Genomic DNA, 18,937 nt, shown 5'->3' with positions numbered 1-18,937 from the left:
TCTGTGACATAAAACAAAAAGAGCAGAGATTTGTCCCTTCAAGGAACTTGCAGACAAACCCTTATCCAAACCATCCTGAAGAAACTGTAAAATTCTAGGAATTCTAAAAGAATGCCAGGAGAAATTATGAGAATAACACCATGAAATATAAGTCTTCCAAACTCGATAATAAATCTTCCTAGAAACAGATTTACGAGCCTGTAACACTGAATCTATCTGGAAACCTAAAAAGGTGACCCTTGTCTGAGGAATCAAAGAACTTTTTGATAAATTGATCCTCCAACCATGTCTTTGAAGAAACAACACTATTTGATTTGTGTGAGATTCTGCAGAATGTAAAGACTGAACTAGTACCAAGATATTGTTCAAATAAGGAAACACTGCAATACCCCGTTCTCTGATTACCGAGAGTAGGGCCCCGAGAACCTTTGAAAAGATTCTTGGAGCTCTCGCTAGGCCAAATGGAAGAGCGACAAATTGGTAATGCTTGTCTAGAAAAGAGAATCTCAGAAACTGATAGTGGTCTGGATGAATCGGAATATGAAGATATGCATCATGTAAGTCTATTGTGGACATATAATGCCCTTGCTGAACAAAAGGCAGAATAGTCCTTATAGTCACCATTTTGAAAGTTGGCCCTTTTACATAACGATTTAAAATTTTCAGATCCAGAACTGGCCTGAATGAATTTTCTTTCTTTGGGACAATGAATAGATTTGAATAAAACCCCAGATCCTGTTTCTGAAACGGAACTGGTATGACTACCCCTGAAAGCTCCAGGTCTGAAACACACTTCAGAAAAGCCTGAGCATTTACTGGATTTGCTGGGATAAGTGAGAGAAAAAAAAATCTTCTCACAGGAGGTCTTACTCTGAAATCTATTCTGTACCCTTGAGAGACAATACTCTGAATCCATTGATTTTGGACAGAATCTGCCCAAATGTTTTGGAAGAATCTTAATCTGCCCCCTACCAGCTGAGCTGGAATGAGGGCCGCACCTTCATGCAGACTTTGGTTCTGGCTTTGGTTTCTTAAACGGCTTGGATTTACTCTAGCTTGAAGAAGGTTTCCAATTGGAACCAGATTATTTGGGGGAAGGATTAGGTTTCTGTTCCTTACTTTGTGTAAAGGAACGAAAACGCTTAGAGGCTTTAGATTTACCCTTAGGTCTTTTATCCTGAGGCAAAAAAACTCCCTTCCCCCAGTGACAGTTGAAATAATAGAATCCAACTGAGAACCAAATAACTTATTACCTTGGAAAGAAAGAGATAGTAATCTAGACTTAGATACCATGTCAGCATTCCAATATTTGAGCCACAAAGCTCTTCTAGCTAAAATAGCTAAAGACATAGATTTAACATCAATTTTGATGATATCAAAAATGGCATCGCAGATAAAATGATTAGCATGTTGAAGCAAGCGAACAATGCTTGACAAATCAGGATTAGTTTCCTGTTGCGCTAAACTTTCCGACCAAAAAGTTGATGCAGCTGCAACATCAGCCATAGAAATGGCAGGCCTGAGGAGATGGCCAGAATATAAATAAGCTTTCCTTAGATATGATTCAAGTTTCCTATCTAAAGGATCTTTAAAAGAAGTACTATCTTCCATAGGAATAGTAGTACGTTTAGTAAGAGTACAAATAGCCCCATCAACTTTGGGGATCTTTTCCCAAAACTCCAATATAACTGCTGGCAAAGGATACAATTTTTTAAACCTTGAAGAAGGAATAAAAGAAGTACCAGGCCTATTCCATTCCATAGAAATCACATCAGAAATAGCATCAGGAACTGGAAAAACCTCTGGTTTATAAACAGAATTTAAACGTTTACTAGTTTTAATATCAAGAGGACTAGTTTCCTCAATATCCAATGTAATCAACACCTCTTTTAACAAGGAATGTATATACTCCATTTTAAATAAATAAGTAGATTTGTCAGTGTCAATATCTGAGGAGGGATCTTCTGAATCAGATAGATCCTCATCAGAGAAGGATAATTCAGTATGTTGTCGGTCATTTGAAATTTCATCAACTTTATGAGAAGTTTTAAAAGACCTTTTACGTTTATTAGAAGGCGGGATGGCAGACAAAGCCTTCTGAATGACATCAGCAATAAAATCTTTTATATTCACAGGTATATCATGTACATTATATTTTGAAGGAACAACAGGCATTGTACTATTACGGATGAACACATGCTCTGCATGTAAATGCTTATCATGACAACTATTACATACCACAGCTGGAGATATAATCGCCACAAATTTACAACAAATGCACTTAGCTTTGGTAGAACTGTTATCAGGCAGCAGGGTTCCAACATAGGTTTCTGAAACATGATCAGATTGAGACATCTTGCAAATGTAAGAGAAAAAACAACATATAAAGCAAAATGATCAATTTCCTTATATGGCAGTTTCAGGAATGGGAAAAAAATGCAAACAGCATAGCCCTCTGATATAGAAAAAGGCAAGAGGCATATAGGAATGGGGTTTTAAATAATGAAAGTATGACGCACAACACAAATGGAAATTGTTTTGGCGCTAACATCCGGAAATGACACTCGCATCATTGAAGCTGCAATCTTGTGCAAGGAACTTGGCGTCAACTAAGACGCCAGAAATGACGAATTTGCGTCATCGGACGTACCTTCACGCCAAAATATTCTCGCGCCAAGAATGACGCAATAAACTTTGGCATTTTGCGCCCTCGCGAGTCTAATTTTGCCCACGAAATTTAATGAAAAAGCAGTCAATTGAAAAAAAAACTAAATATGTTTTTCTCTCAAATATGAAACTGATAGTCTGCAAAAGGAAATATACATAAACCTGACTCATGGCAAATATAAGTACAATACATATATTTAGAACTTTATATTAATGCATAAAGTGCCAAACCATAGCTGAGCGTCTTAAGTAATGAAAACATACTTACCGAAAGACACCCATCCACATATAGCAGATAGCCAAACCAGTACTGAAACAGTTATCAGTAGAGGTAATGGAATATGAGAGTATATCGTCGATCTGAATAAGGGAGGTAGGAGATGAATCTCTACGATCGATAACAGAGAACCTATGAAATAGATCTCCCACAAGGAAAACCATTGCATTCAATAGGTGATACTCCCTTCACATCCCTCTGACATTCACTGTACTCTGAAAGGAATATGGCTTCAAAATGCTGAGAAGCGCATTTCAATGTAGAAATCTTAGCACAAATTTACTTCACAACCTCGATAGGAGGCAAAGTTTGTAAAACTGAATTGTGGGTGTGGTGAGGGGTGTATTTATAGGCAATTTGAGGTTTGGGAAACTTTGCCCCTCCTGGTAGGATTGTATATCCAATACGTCACTAGCTCATGGACTCTTGCCAAGAGAATGAAAAGAAATTTGAAAGAAATTTCAAATTTAGGGCCGCCCATCGGAGAACACGGGCGGGAGCTGTGGACTCTTCCGAAACAGATGGAAAAGAATTTATCAGTTAGGAATAATTTATGTTTTCCATCTTAATATGGAAAGAGTCCACAGCTGCATTCCTTACTTGTGGGGAACATATACACAAGCTCTAGAGTACACGGAATGCTTAGGGGAGGAAAAAAGAGAGGCGGACCCTAATCGGAGGCCACCACAACCTGCAAAACCTTTCTCCTGAAGGCTGCTTCAGAAGCAGCAAAAACATCAAACTTGTAAAATTTGGAAAAAGTATGTAAGGAGAACCAGCCGCCTTACAAATCTGATCTATAGAGGCCTAATGGCAAATAAATATTTTCTGAGTAACGTCGAGGGGATCCTCCACCTGGATCAAACCCTATAAGGAGTCACACCAGAAAGTAGTTTCTCCAGTAACCGCGGCAACAGCCGCCGCTGGTTAAAACAAATATCCCGTATGTTGAAACATTTTTCTTAACAGAGTTTCCATCTTTTATCCATGTGCTCTTCAAACGAATTACTATCCTCAAGCAGGATAGTAGTACGTTTAGCAAGGGTGAAGAGAACACCATCCCATTTAGGGACAGAACCTCACAACTCCATTGAGAGTCCAAGACCGGGGACAATTTGTTAAAGGGAGAAGAGGGGGAAAAGGAATCCAATCCTGTCCCATTCATTCTTAATAATGTTCGCCATCTAACAGGAGCAGGGAAGGATAAGGTACCACCCTGTCCTCAAACTTTATCCAATTTAGGAATTAAAGGTTCATCAGGCAATTTGGCCTCTGGAACCTCTGACTTTGCCAAAAACTTCCTTTAGAAGAAAGCGCAAATTCCTAAACTAAAAAGTCTTGTTCCCTCGCCGCCGGAGGTTTAGAGGCAGCAGACTCCGACCCAGAATGTTCATACTCTGAAGTCTCAGAAAGGACTTCATCCTCGGATAACCCTAAATTAAATCCAATAAATTATCTGATGTACTCTGGGAAGGAGTGCAATATGTAACCTTTCGCTTGAGCTTAGCAGGGCGAGGTAAAGCATTAAAGGCCGCAGACACCGCCATCTGAACTGCACAGTAACGCCTGGTGAAAAAAGGCCCCCTCCAGATGGAGGATCAGCAATGCTACGGGAAAACTGCATGTGTAGAGATAAGAATGTAGGGTACGCACCTCACTGGACGACAACTCCTCAGAGGTGGACGGCTCCGTGGTATCAAACATGTTTGATATTATCACATTATCAAGGCATATGGAACATAATTGAGAGGGAGGAAATAAGGCCTCCTCACCATATATACTCATTAGGAATAGAGGGAGTGCCCTCTAAAGTAACAGAATTCTCCATCGCTAGTGCAATAACCGAAGAAATAGAGAAATAAAAACAAAATTTATGCTTACCTGATGAATGTATTTCTTTCTTGACACAGAGTCCACGGATCATCTCTAATTACTGTTGGCAATATCACTCCTGGCCAGCAGGAGGAGGCAAAGAGCACCACAGCAAAGCTGTTAAGTATCACCTCCCTTTCCTCCAACCCCAGTCATTCGACTGAAGGAAAAAGAGAGAAAGGAAGTAACAAGGTGCAGAGATGCATGAGGTTTATAACACAAAAACTGTCTAAATAAAACAGGGCAGGCTGTGGACTCACCGTGTCAAGAAATAAATACAATTTATCAGGTTAGCATAAATGTAGTTTTTGTTCTAATGACACGGTGAGTCCACGGATCATCTCTAATTACTATTGGGAACCAATACCCAAGCTAGAGGACACAGATGATAAGGGAGGTACAACACAGGGTACAAAAGGCACCACTGCTTGAAGAACCTTTCTCTCAAAAGAAGCCTCAGCTGAGGCAAAAACAGAATTTATGTTTACCTGATAAATTACTTTCTCCAACGGTGTGTCCGGTCCACGGCGTCATCCTTACTTGTGGGATATTCTCTTCCCCAACAGGAAATGGCAAAGAGCCCAGCAAAGCTGGTCACATGATCCCTCCTAGGCTCCGCCTACCCCAGTCATTCGACCGACGTTAAGGAGGAATATTTGCATAGGAGAAACCATATGGTACCGTGGTGACTGTAGTTAAAGAAAATAAATTATCAGACCTGATTAAAAAAACCAGGGCGGGCCGTGGACCGGACACACCGTTGGAGAAAGTAATTTATCAGGTAAACATAAATTCTGTTTTCTCCAACATAGGTGTGTCCGGTCCACGGCGTCATCCTTACTTGTGGGAACCAATACCAAAGCTTTAGGACACGGATGAAGGGAGGGAGCAAATCAGGTCACCTAAATGGAAGGCACCACGGCTTGCAAAACCTTTCTCCCAAAAATAGCCTCAGAAGAAGCAAAAGTATCAAACTTGTAAAATTTGGTAAAAGTGTGCAGTGAAGACCAAGTCGCTGCCCTACATATCTGATCAACAGAAGCCTCGTTCTTGAAGGCCCATGTGGAAGCCACAGCCCTAGTGGAATGAGCTGTGATTCTTTCGGGAGGCTGCCGTCCGGCAGTCTCGTAAGCCAATCTGATGATGCTTTTAATCCAAAAAGACAGAGAGGTAGAAGTGGCTTTTTGACCTCTCCTTTTACCGGAATAAACAACAAACAAGGAAGATGTTTGTCTAAAATCCTTTGTAGCATCTAAATAGAATTTTAGAGCGCGAACAACATCCAAATTGTGCAACAAAGTTCCTTCTTTGAAACTGGTTTCGGACACAGAGAAGGTACGATAATCTCCTGGTTAATGTTTTTGTTAGAAACAACTTTTGGAAGAAAACCAGGTTTAGTACGTAAAACCACCTTATCTGCATGGAACACCAGATAAGGAGGAGAACACTGCAGAGCAGATAATTCTGAAACTCTTCTAGCAGAAGAAATTGCAACTAAAAACAAAACTTTCCAAGATAATAACTTAATATCAACGGAATGCAAGGGTTCAAACGGAACCCCCTGAAGAACTGAAAGAACTAAATTGAGACTCCAAGGAGGAGTCAAAGGTTTGTAAACAGGCTTAATTCTAACCAGAGCCTGAACAAAGGCTTGAACATCTGGCACAGCGGCCAGCTTTTTGTGAAGTAACACAGACAAGGCAGAAATCTGTCCCTTCAGGGAACTTGCAGATAATCCTTTTTCCAATCCTTCTTGAAGGAAGGATAGAATCCTAGGAATCTTAACCTTGTCCCAAGGGAATCCTTTAGATTCACACCAACAGATATATTTTTTCCAAATTTTGTGGTAAATCTTTCTAGTTACAGGCTTTCTGGCCTGAACAAGAGTATCGATAACAGAATCTGAGAATCCTCGCTTCGATAAGATCAAGCGTTCAATCTCCAAGCAGTCAGCTGGAGTGAAACCAGATTCGGATGTTCGAACGGACCCTGAACAAGAAGGTCTCGTCTCAAAGGTAGCTTCCAAGGAGGAGCCGATGACATATTCACCAGATCTGCGTACCAAGTCCTGCGTGGCCACGCAGGAGCTATCAAGATCACCGACGCCCTCTCCTGATTGATCCTGGCTACCAGCCTGGGGATGAGAGGAAACGGCGGGAACACATAAGCTAGTTTGAAGGTCCAAGGTGCTACTAGTGCATCCACTAGAGCCGCCTTGGGATCCCTGGATCTGGACCCGTAGCAAGGAACTTTGAAGTTCTGACGAGAGGCCATCAGATCCATGTCTGGAATGCCCCACAGCTGAGTGACTTGGGCAAAGATTTCCGGATGGAGTTCCCACTCCCCCGGATGCAATGTCTGACGACTCAGAAAATCCGCTTCCCAATTTTCCACTCCTGGGATGTGGATAGCAGACAGGTGGCAGGAGTGAGACTCCGCCCATAGAATGATTTTGGTCACTTCTTCCATCGCCAGGGAACTCCTTGTTCCCCCCTGATGGTTGATGTACGCAACAGTTGTCATGTTGTCTGATTGAAACCGTATGAACTTGGCCCTCGCTAGCTGAGGCCAAGCCTTGAGAGCATTGAATATCGCTCTCAGTTCCAGAATATTTATCGGTAGAAGAGATTCTTCCCGAGACCAAAGACCCTGAGCTTTCAGGGATCCCCAGACCGTGCCCCAGCCCATCAGACTGGCGTCGGTCGTGACAATGACCCACTCTGGTCTGCGGAATGTCATCCCTCGTGACAGGTTGTCCAGGGACAGCCACCAACGGAGTGAGTCTCTGGTCCTCTGATTTACTTGTATCTTCGGAGACAAGTCTGTATAGTCCCCATTCCACTGACTGAGCATGCACAGTTGTAATGGTCTTAGATGAATGCGTGCAAAAGGAACTATGTCCATTGCCGCTACCATCAACCCGATCACTTCCATGCACTGAGCTATGGAAGGAAGAGGAACGGAATGGAGTATCCGACAAGAGTCTAGAAGTTTTGTTTTTCTGGCCTCTGTCAGAAAAATCCTCATTTCTAAGGAGTCTATTATTGTTCCCAAGAAGGGAACCCTTGTTGACGGAGATAGAGAACTCTTTTCCACGTTCACTTTCCATCCGTGAGATCTGAGAAAGGCCAGGACAATGTCCGTGTGAGCCTTTGCTTGAGGAAGGGACGACGCTTGAATCAGAATGTCGTCCAAGTAAGGTACTACAGCAATGCCCCTTGGTCTTAGCACAGCTAGAAGGGACCCTAGTACCTTTGTGAAAATCCTTGGAGCAGTGGCTAATCCGAAAGGAAGCGCCACGAACTGGTAATGTTTGTCCAGGAATGCGAACCTCAGGAACCGATGATGTTCCTTGTGGATAGGAATATGTAGATACGCATCCTTTAAATCCACCGTGGTCATGAATTGACCTTCCTGGATGGAAGGAAGAATAGTTCGAATGGTTTCCATTTTGAACGATGGAACCTTGAGAAACTTGTTTAAGATCTTGAGATCTAAGATTGGTCTGAACGTTCCCTCTTTTTTGGGAACTATAAACAGATTGGAGTAGAACCCCATCCCTTGTTCTCTTAATGGAACGGGATGAATCACTCCTATTTTTAACAGGTCTTCTACACAATGTAAGAATGCCTGTCTTTTTATGTGGTCTGAAGACAACTGAGACCTGTGGAACCTCCCCCTTGGGGGAAGTCCCTTGAATTCCAGAAGATAACCTTGGGAGACTATTTCTAGCGCCCAAGGATCCAGAACATCTCTTGCCCAAGCCTGAGCGAAGAGAGAGAGTCTGCCCCCCACCAGATCCGGTCCCGGATCGGGGGCCAACATTTCATGCTGTCTTGGTAGCAGTGGCAGGTTTCTTGGCCTGCTTTCCCTTGTTCCAGCCTTGCATTGGTCTCCAAGCTGGCTTGGCTTGAGAAGTATTACCCTCTTGCTTAGAGGACGTAGCACTTTGGGCTGGTCCATTTCTACGAAAGGGACGAAAATTAGGTTTATTTTTTGCCTTGAAAGGCCGATCCTGAGGAAGGGCGTGGCCCTTACCCCCAGTGATATCCGAGATAATCTCTTTCAAGTCAGGGCCAAACAGCGTTTTCCCCTTGAAAGGAATGTTAAGTAGCTTGTTCTTGGAAGACGCATCAGCCGACCAAGATTTCAACCAAAGCGCTCTGCGCGCCACAATAGCAAACCCAGAATTCTTAGCCGCTAACCTAGCCAATTGCAAAGTGGCGTCTAGGGTGAAAGAATTAGCCAATTTGAGAGCATTGATTCTGTCCATAATCTCCTCATAAGGAGGAGAATCACTGTCGACCGCCTTTATCAGCTCATCGAACCAGAAACATGCGGCTGTAGCGACAGGGACAATGCATGAAATTGGTTGTAGAAGGTAACCCTGCTGAACAAACATCTTTTTAAGCAAACCTTCTAATTTTTTATCCATAGGATCTTTGAAAGCACAACTATCCTCTATGGGTATAGTGGTGCGTTTGTTTAAAGTGGAAACCGCTCCCTCGACCTTGGGGACTGTCTGCCATAAGTCCTTTCTGGGGTCGACCATAGGACACAATTTTTTAAATATGGGGGGAGGGACGAAAGGAATACCGGGCCTTTCCCATTCTTTATTAACAATGTCCGCCACCCGCTTGGGTATAGGAAAAGCTTCTGGGAGCCCCGGCACCTCTAGGAACTTGTCCATTTTACATAGTTTCTCTGGGATGACCAACTTGTCACAATCATCCAGAGTGGATAATACCTCCTTAAGCAGAATGCGGAGATGTTCCAACTTAAATTTAAATGCAATCACATCAGGTTCAGCTTGTTGAGAAATGTTCCCTGAATCAGTAATTTCTCCCTCAGACAAAACCTCCCTGGCCCCATCAGACTGAGTTAGGGGCCCTTCAGAAATATTAATATCAGCGTCGTCATGCTCTTCAGTATCTAAAACAGAGCAGTCGCGCTTACGCTGATAAGTGTTCATTTTGGCTAAAATGTTTTTGACAGAATTATCCATTACAGCCGTTAATTGTTGCATAGTAAGGAGTATTGGCGCGCTAGATGTACTAGGGGCCTCCTGAGTGGGCAAGACTCGTGTAGACGAAGGAGGGAATGATGCAGTACCATGCTTACTCCCCTCACTTGAGGAATCATCTTGGGCATCATTATCATTGTCACATAAATCACATTTATTTAAATGAATAGGAATTCTGGCTTCCCCACATTCAGAACACAGTCTATCTGGTAGTTCAGACATGTTAAACAGGCATAAACTTGATAACAAGTACAAAAAACGTTTTAAAATAAAACCGTTACTGTCACTTTAAATTTTAAACTGAACACACTTTATTACTGCAAATGCGAAAAAACATGAAGGAATTGTTCAAAATTTTCACCACAGTGTCTTAAAGCCTTAAAAGTATTGCACACCAAATTTGGAAGCTTTAACCCTTAAAATAACGGAACCGGAGCCGTTTTGAACTTTAACCCCTTTACAGTCCCTGGTATCTGCTTTGCTGAGACCCAACCAAGCCCCAAGGGGAATACGATACCAAATGACGCCTTCAGAAAGTCTTTTCTAAGTATCAGAGCTCCTCTCACATGCGACTGCATGCCATGCCTCTCAAAAACAAGTGCGCAACACCGGCGCGAAAATGAGGCTCTGCCTATGCTTTGGGAAAGCCCCTAAAGAATAAGGTGTCTAAAACAGTGCCTGCCGATATTATTATATCAAAATACCCAGATAAAATGATTCCTCAAGGCTAAATATGTGTTAATAATCAATCGATTTAGCCCAAAAAAAGTCTACAGTCTTAATAAGCCCTTTTTGAAGCCCTTATTTACAATCGTAATAAACATGGCTTACCGGATCCCAGAGGGAAAATGACAGCTTCCAGCATTACATCGTCTTGTTAGAATGTGTCATACCTCAAGCAGCAAGAGACTGCTCACTGTTCCCCCAACTGAAGTTAATTGCTCTCAACAGTCCTGTGTGGAACAGCCATGGATTTTAGTGACGGTTGCTAAAATCATTTTCCTCATACAAACAGAAATCTTCATCTCTTTTCTGTTTCTGAGTAAATAGTACATACCAGCACTATTTCAAAATAACAAACTCTTGATTGAATAATAAAAACTACAGTTAAACACTAAAAAAACTCTAAGCCATCTCCGTGGAGATGTTGCCTGTACAACGGCAAAGAGAATGACTGGGGTAGGCGGAGCCTAGGAGGGATCATGTGACCAGCTTTGCTGGGCTCTTTGCCATTTCCTGTTGGGGAAGAGAATATCCCACAAGTAAGGATGACGCCGTGGACCGGACACACCTATGTTGGAGAAAGTATCAAATCTGTTCCACAGAAGCTTCATTTTTGAATGCCCAGGAAGAGGAAACCGCACTCCTGAGAGAATCGCGTCTCATTCCACGAGGCTGCTGTCCAGCAGTTTCATAGGCCAAACGAATTATACTCTTCAGCCACAAAGAAAGAGGTAGCCGTAGCTTTCTGACCTTTGCGTTTCCCAGAGAAAACAACAAAGCAGAAGACTGGCAAAAATCCTTAGTCGTCTGTAAATAGTATTTCAACACATGCACCACATCCAGGTTGTGCAGCAGATGCTCTTTATGAGAAGAAGGGTTCACACTGCAATGCAGAGAGCTCTGAAACTCTACGAGCAGAAGAAATTGCAACAAGAAACAAAACGTTCCAAGATAACATCTTGATATCAAAGGAATGCAAAGGCTCAAACGGAGCCTGCTGAAGAACTTTAAGAACCAGGTTAAGATTCCAGGGAGGAGTAACAGATTTGAACACAGGCCTGATTCTGACCAATGCTGGACAGAAGGATTGTACATTTGGTACATCCGCCAGACGCTTATGCAACAATATAGATAAGGCAGAAATCTGATCCTTCAAGGTACTAGCAGATAATCCCTTCTCCAGACTTTCCTGGAGAAAAGACAAAATCCTAGGAATCCGAACTCTACTCCAAGAGTAACCTCTGGATTCACACCAATACAGATACCTACGCCATATCTTATAGTAAATCTTTCTGGTAACAGGTTTACGAGCCTGAATCATGGTATCAATGACCGACTCAGAAAAACCATTCTTAAATAAAATTAAGTGTTCAATCTCCAAGCAGTCAGCTTCAGAGAAACGAGATTTGGGTGAAGGAAGGGCCCTTGAAGTAGAAGGTCCTTCCTCAGTGGAAGTCTCCAAGGTGGGAGAGATGACATCTCCACTAGGTCTGCATACCAGATCCTGCAAGACCATGCCGGTGCAGTGAGGATCACCAGCGCCCTCTCCTGTTTGATTCAAGCAATGACCCGAGGAAGTAGAGCGAACGGAGGAAACAGGTATGCTAGACTGAAATTCCAAGGGGCCGCCAGAGCATCTATCAGTAAAGCCTGAGGATCCCTTGACCTCGACCCAAACCACGGGAGCTTAGCATTCTGTCAAGATGCCATGAGATCCAGTTCCGGCTGCCCCCATTTGAGAATCAAGTTGGGAAACACCTCCGGGTGTTTGTCTGCTCAGAAAATCTGCTTCTTAATTGTCCACTCCTGGAATGTGGATCGCAGATAGACAGCAGTTGTGGTTCTCCGCCCACTGGATAATCCTGGATACCTCTGTCATGGCCAAGGAACTCAGAGTTCCTCCATGATGGCTGATGTAAGCCACTGAAGTTATGTTGTCCGACTGGAACCTGATAAACCGGGCTGAAGCTGAGGCCAGGCCAGAAGAGCATTGAAGATTGCCCTCAGCTCTAGAATGTTTATGGGAAGAACTGACTCCTCCCGAGTCCAGAATGTGGTCCAGATAAGGTGCCACTGCAATGCCCCGCAACCGGAGCACTGCCAACAGGGCTCCCAGGACCTTTGAGAAAATTCTGGGAGCTGTGGCAAGGCCGAATGGAAGGGCCACAAACTGGAAGTATTTGTCTAGAAAGGCGAACCTCAAACTTGTGATGATCCCTGTGGATGGGAACATGTAAGTACGCATCCTTTAAATCTACCGTTGTCATGAATTGACCCTCTTGAACCAAGGGAAGAATGGAACGAATAGTTTCCATCTTGAAGGACGGTACTCTGAGGAACTTGTTTAGACTTTTGAGATCTAAAATTGGTCTGAAAGTTCCCTCTTTTTTGGGAACCACAAATAGATTGGTGAAGAATCCCAGCCCCTGTTCCTGCATTGGAACAGGAACTATCACTCCTAGGAAGGAAAGGTCCCGGACACAGTGTAAGAACACCTCTCTATCTGGTCTAAAGATAATTTTGAGAGTAGAAACCTGCCCCTGGGAGGAAAGGTTTTGAACTCTACCTTGTATCCCTGGGACACGATGTCCAGGGATCAGGCACATCCCGAAACCAGGCCTGAGTGAAGAAAGAAAGCCTGCCCCCCACAAGATCCAGTCCCGGATCGGGGGCAGACCCTTCATGCTGACTTAGAGTCACTAACGGGCTTCTTAGATTGCTTCCCCTTGTTCCAAGACTGGTTGGACCTCCAGGAAGGCTTGGACTGTTCCTGCTTGGTAGAGAGAGATTTACCCTTGAATTTTCGAAAGGAACAAAAATTACTGACGTCCCTTCTGCTTATTCCTCTTATCCTGAGGGAGGAAATGACCCTTTCCTCCTGTAATGTCTGAAATAATTTCAGCCAAGCCCAGCCCAAACAAGGTCTAACCCTTGTAGGGAATCGCCAGAAGCTTAGACTTGGACGACACATCCGCAGACCAGGATTTCAACCATAAAGCTCTGCGGGCCAGTACTGCAAAACCAGAAATCATTGCTCCCAACTTAACTTATAGGGAAGCATCCGTAATAAAGGAATTGGCCAACTTAAGAGCCTTGATCCTATCCTGGATCTCCTCAAGGGGTGTATCTGTCTGAATAGACTCAGACAACGCATCAAACCAGTATGCCACCACACTGGTGACGGTAGCAATACACACTGCAGGTTGCCATTGTAAACCCAGGTGTACATACATCTTTTTAAGTAACACTTCCATCTTCTTATCCATAGGATCCTTAAAGGAAAAGCTATCCTCTATGGGAATAGTGGTTCTCTTAGCCAAAGTGGAAATTGCCCCTTCCACCTTGGGTACTGTCTGCCAAGACTCATTGATAGAGTCAGCTATTGGAAACATCTTAAAAATTGGGGATGGAGAAAATGGGACACCAGGTCTCTCCCATTCCCGAGCAATAATCTCTGTAGCCCGGTCTGGAACCTGAAAAACCACTGTGGAAGGAGCGTCAAAATATTTGTTTAACTTACTAGACTTCTTAGGGTCGACTACGACAGTCATGTCAGAGTTGTCCAAGGTGGCCAAAACCTCTAAGTAACAACCAGAAGGTTCTAGATTAAACCTGAAGGAAACAACTTCAGCATCAGAAGAAGGAATTACACTGTCTGAGTCTGAGACTTCACCCTCAGATGCTACCGAAGTATCTTCCTCCTCAGACTTCTGGGAAGGAACAATCGGACTAGCCACAATTGTGCCACAAGATCCAAATTGCTTAAAAGCCACCACTGCTCTACTGAAGAGACTGACATGGGCTACGGCTAAACCCCAGGAAGTAGCAGAACAATCTTGCTCTGCTTTAAAATAATAAAATCTTGATTGAAGAATCTTCTTTCAGACATCTAAACTCTACCACCTCCTTGCTTTTAACGTTGGTTAAAGAGAATGACTGCGGTTTGAGGGAAGGGAGGTGATACTTAACAGATTTGCTGTGGTGCTCTTTGCCGCCTCCTGCTGGCCAGGAGTGATATTGCCAATACTAATTAGAGATGATCCGTGGACTCACCATTTCATTAGAAACATCTTATTTTATTAAAATATAAAACAAAACAAAAAACGGTACCCTTATACCCCAATGGCTGGGGCACTCACCACCTCCTATGACCCAGACAGTACAGAGATTTATGACTCATCTTGCACATAAAAGCAGCATAAAATCAAATAAACATAACATTATTCCCCCCTGTTCAATAATCCCCCTAAGGAGATATTAACCCTTGATTCTATACAGATAAAAGGAGTCACACTGTGACCCTGTCTTCTTGCGTTATCATACATGTATAAAATATGAAACAATCTTACCAGAATCTACGCCGTGGAACAGGAACACGGCCCTTTAAGTGTGACAAATAGTAGCATCGCTTCTGACATGGACTTGAGTGAAGAAAGCGGGCAGCGAAACTCGTCAATGCTGATTGCCTATGGAGCTGTTAATATGAGTCGGGATGGTTTTTGCAGAAAGACTCTCCCTGCATCTCCGGACTCTAACTTTCACCCATGCTCTCACTGAGAGGCTGACAGGACTACTTAAAACTCCAGTCCCATCTCGAAGAGTACTACCCTCCATAAGAGACTACTTTGAAATCTTCTAACACTTCTCTGCCAGCCTCCTGTGATGAAAGGCAAAGAGTAACTGGGGTTATGAGGCAGTGAGTGAGGTATTTAAGCCTTTGGCTAGGGTGTCTTTGCCTCCTCCTGGTGGCCAGGTTCAGTATTTCTCATAAGTAAGGAATGCAGCTGTGAACTCTTCCCATATTAAGATGGAAAAGAGTTAACTTAATAAAAGAATCAAATTGGAAAGGTTGTTTAAAATTATGCTCTGTTGGAACCATGAAAGAAAAAAAACAAACAAACGTTGTTTTATATCCCTTTAAAGTAAACCTGAATGTAATATAGAGGGGTCAGCAAAATGATCTAACCAATGAGACTTACAGTAGGACCCTTGGTGTTCACATGAATGGAACAGAAGATGCACATCCAATAGTAAGACAAATTAAAACTCCAAGGAAAAACATTTTTTTTTTTTTTTAAATATATATATAGGAAGGAGAAGTTTCCAGTTCCTGCTCAATTGATTGAAGATTCTGTCTCTCTCTAAAAGGTGAGTTGATATTGACTCAATGGTAATGAATCATCTGCTTCATGAGCTGTCACATTGAAAGATACATTTGAACAGTCTAATAGGATACTTGGAATTAAGACCTAAATACATTAAGTATTTTCATTTTGATGACAGCAGCCAATTAAGTAATTTTGTCTCTGGTTGAAAATCCTGTCTATTAATCCAGTGTTGTTCTATGATGAATTGTATTACAACTCCTCTCAAGGTTAAATAGTTTGGAATACGCATTAACTTTTGCTTTATCACTTACAAATCAGCAACACAGCACAGAAAATTCCATCAACAGTGCATCATGGCTATGACTCTCAGGCCAATAAAAATCAGCAGAATTAGTTTGGGCAGCTATTTATTCATCCTGTGTATTTCATGTATCACACTGTTTCATAATAAGCATTGCTAATGGTTCAACTTACTAGAATGACATGCATTCTGTGCACAACGATTTTATTATAAGGCATTAATATAAACCACAGGCAGGTGAAGGACACAGAGTCTCACTTAACTCATTCACTCCTTATCTCTGGTAAGAATTCTCAACAACTATGATTTATTGTTTTCTTAACATCATCTGACACTTTAGATATGCTATTTTATTCTTGGTAAGTCAAGAAACTAGGCAAGACAGCTATCAAAACCTAAAAAGGAGGGGGGGGGGGGGAGTGCGTTAGCATCATACTTTGGCCAAAGCAAGTAAGTACATCTGTCAGTGTTAATGCAGTTCCAATAGGCGATTCCTACTCATTTCAATATCTGATACATTTACAATCAGTCTCTGGAACCTACACACAACATCATCTCAAATAAGGATTATTGAAATCATATATAAGTAATTAAGGGCCACATGCAAGTGGGAGGTTACTAAGTAATACTGGCTACATAAGGCAAAGTAAAACAAATAACATCAAGTAAACCTCATTATGGCGTTTGCCTTGTTGCTGGCAGGTGAGCTTACAAAATACAGAATTGCAGCAATGAAAACATGATTTTCTCTATCCTAATAGTTTCCTCTCCTCTTGCATCCATTCACAGGTGGCTGAGCATCATGGGAGATTGAAGTGCCAAGGTACTACATCTCCCATGATGCCCAGCTACCTTTAAAGTGTCTTAACATGATGTGCAATGCTGGTTGAGCATCATGGAAAATGTAGTTCCAAAAATCTCTGGAAAGCCATGGTTGAGCACTGATTAAAAGGGACATCATATTTATTTTAGAAAGCAATTTTTTAGAGAAGCCATTAAACAAGTTATAAATATTTGTTCCATGAAAAAAAAGTTAAAAAGCTGTTTAACATATATTAAAACTAACAGAAGTATGTTTGTGCACAGCTTATCCTTAGGATAAACAGCTCACTGACCCTTAGAAACACTCTTACCACTCCATTAGTGAGCAGGCCTCCACAAGAATAATAAAAAAAAAAAATAGGTTTTATTAAAAGGGACATCTCATATAAAATTGAAATGTACCCTAGTGTGTTTCCGTCATGCTGCGCTGCTCTAGCCGTTGCTAGGGGCACGGCGTCTCCTTCTCTACTCGTTGCCAGGGGCTGTGTCGGGTCCGGATGCGTGCGGCGCTGAAGTCATTGCCGCACGCTCCTCTCAGTTACCGGTCCGGATTCCTCTGGCTCGAATCCTGCGCCTATGTAAGTCGCTCAATAACGATCTATCACTGCCCAAGTATAGGTGTTACTTTGTGTGCTCCTGGGTGTGATAGATCGTTACAACAGTATTGCCTTTATGTGTTTGAACCCTACCTGTCTGACTACTCTGCCTGTTTAACCCCTAAATTGCTAGATTGATATACTGCTGAAAAGGGTCATTGTTTTTAAAATGACAGGATTTAAAAACAAAAACACTTTAGTCCTTCTGGATCACTAAACTGGCTTTAAACAGTTCTATTTAACCTGTTAATTAGGTCATTAGTGACCTGACATGTCTGCATTTTTTATATCTTTTCTACACGTGTGCCGATTTTTAACCAAGTTGGAATAAAGATTTTTTGAATTTTTAGCAGTTCCACTTGTTTTGTTTGGATTCCTATTCAGCAATGGAGAATGCTGAGGTTTAACTGCTAGAGCGTGTACACGCTCGTTGACCCGTTGAGGCTCCGGGTTGGATTTTCACTGATAGCTGCCATTAACACACACAGAATTTGCCGGGGATACCAATCACAGATCGATAGGGACTAGTGGCAATACTATTGGCTGAGTTGCGGTCACGTGAGACGCCGACGATGGATCCTAGCTCCGAACTGAGAGGAGCTGACTGATCCGGACCTGTCTTAAGCGAACCAGCCATACCGGGAAACATTCAACTACACATAGGAGCTCCTCCTATGCGAGTAAAGTGAAACGGCTCATATATTATTCAAAGGTGGTGTCACTGTGAGCAGCATGATAACCTAGAGCTACGGGGTAAAACTCAGTTCATTAGTGGACTAATGTCTTGTTTACTGGTAGGAACAGCAATTAATATAAAAAAGAAAAAAAGTAATTCAGAGATCTCTGCAGATTTTGTTGTGGGAATGAAATAGAAATGTAATCTTTACTCCTTCCATGAGTATCCTTTTATTAGCTATTGCGTCCACTTTTCCTGAATTTAAGTAGGCAAATTGTGGGTTTTCCAGTTTTCAGAACTGGAAATGCTCACTAAAGTCTACACACGCCTAATAACGTTACATATTGGTCCCTAAGTAGCTTCAGCAGAGATATCAAAAGCTACATTATTTTACAGTTTGTTAACAAAACAGCAGCTGAAAGCCATATATACTCCAGTAATAAGTCCTCATTGGCTCATCGAAATAAGGCCAATGGTGGGTGGAGTTTGGCTTTTGAAAACAATTTCAGCAAACAATGTGTTAATGCATTAAACAAAAAAATAATGTAATTACAAGGTATTTAGTCATCCCCAGTTAACAGGTTAAATTCCCCTTCATTCTCTCTGATTGTTTCTTTGACATTTGATAAATCCTTAAAGGGACACTGAACCTAATTTTTTTTCCTTTCATGATTCAGATAGAGCATGCAATTTTAAGCAACTTACTAATTTACTTTTATTATCAATTTTTCTTCATTCTCTTGCTATCTTTATTTGAAAAAGAAGGCATCTAAGCTAAGGAGCCAGCCAATTTTTGGTTCAGAACCATGGAGAGCACTTGTTTATTAGTGCTGTCCAATCAGCAAGGACAACCCAGGTTGTTCACCAAAAAA

General features: G+C 42.2%; 1 protein-coding gene across 1 annotated transcript in view; it reads right to left on the bottom strand.

The window, feature by feature from the left end:
* Window positions 1–18,937, bottom strand: part of ATAD3A (ATPase family AAA domain containing 3A) — a 273,671-nt gene that overhangs the window by 57,071 nt on the left and 197,663 nt on the right. The gene's annotated exons all lie outside the window — the stretch shown is intronic.

The sequence above is a fragment of the Bombina bombina genome, chromosome 8 (genome assembly GCF_027579735.1).
Source record: "Bombina bombina isolate aBomBom1 chromosome 8, aBomBom1.pri, whole genome shotgun sequence".
Lineage (NCBI taxonomy): Eukaryota > Metazoa > Chordata > Amphibia > Anura > Bombinatoridae > Bombina > Bombina bombina.
Note: the sequence above shows the minus strand (reverse complement) of the source record. Positions and strands in the feature narration are given on the sequence as shown.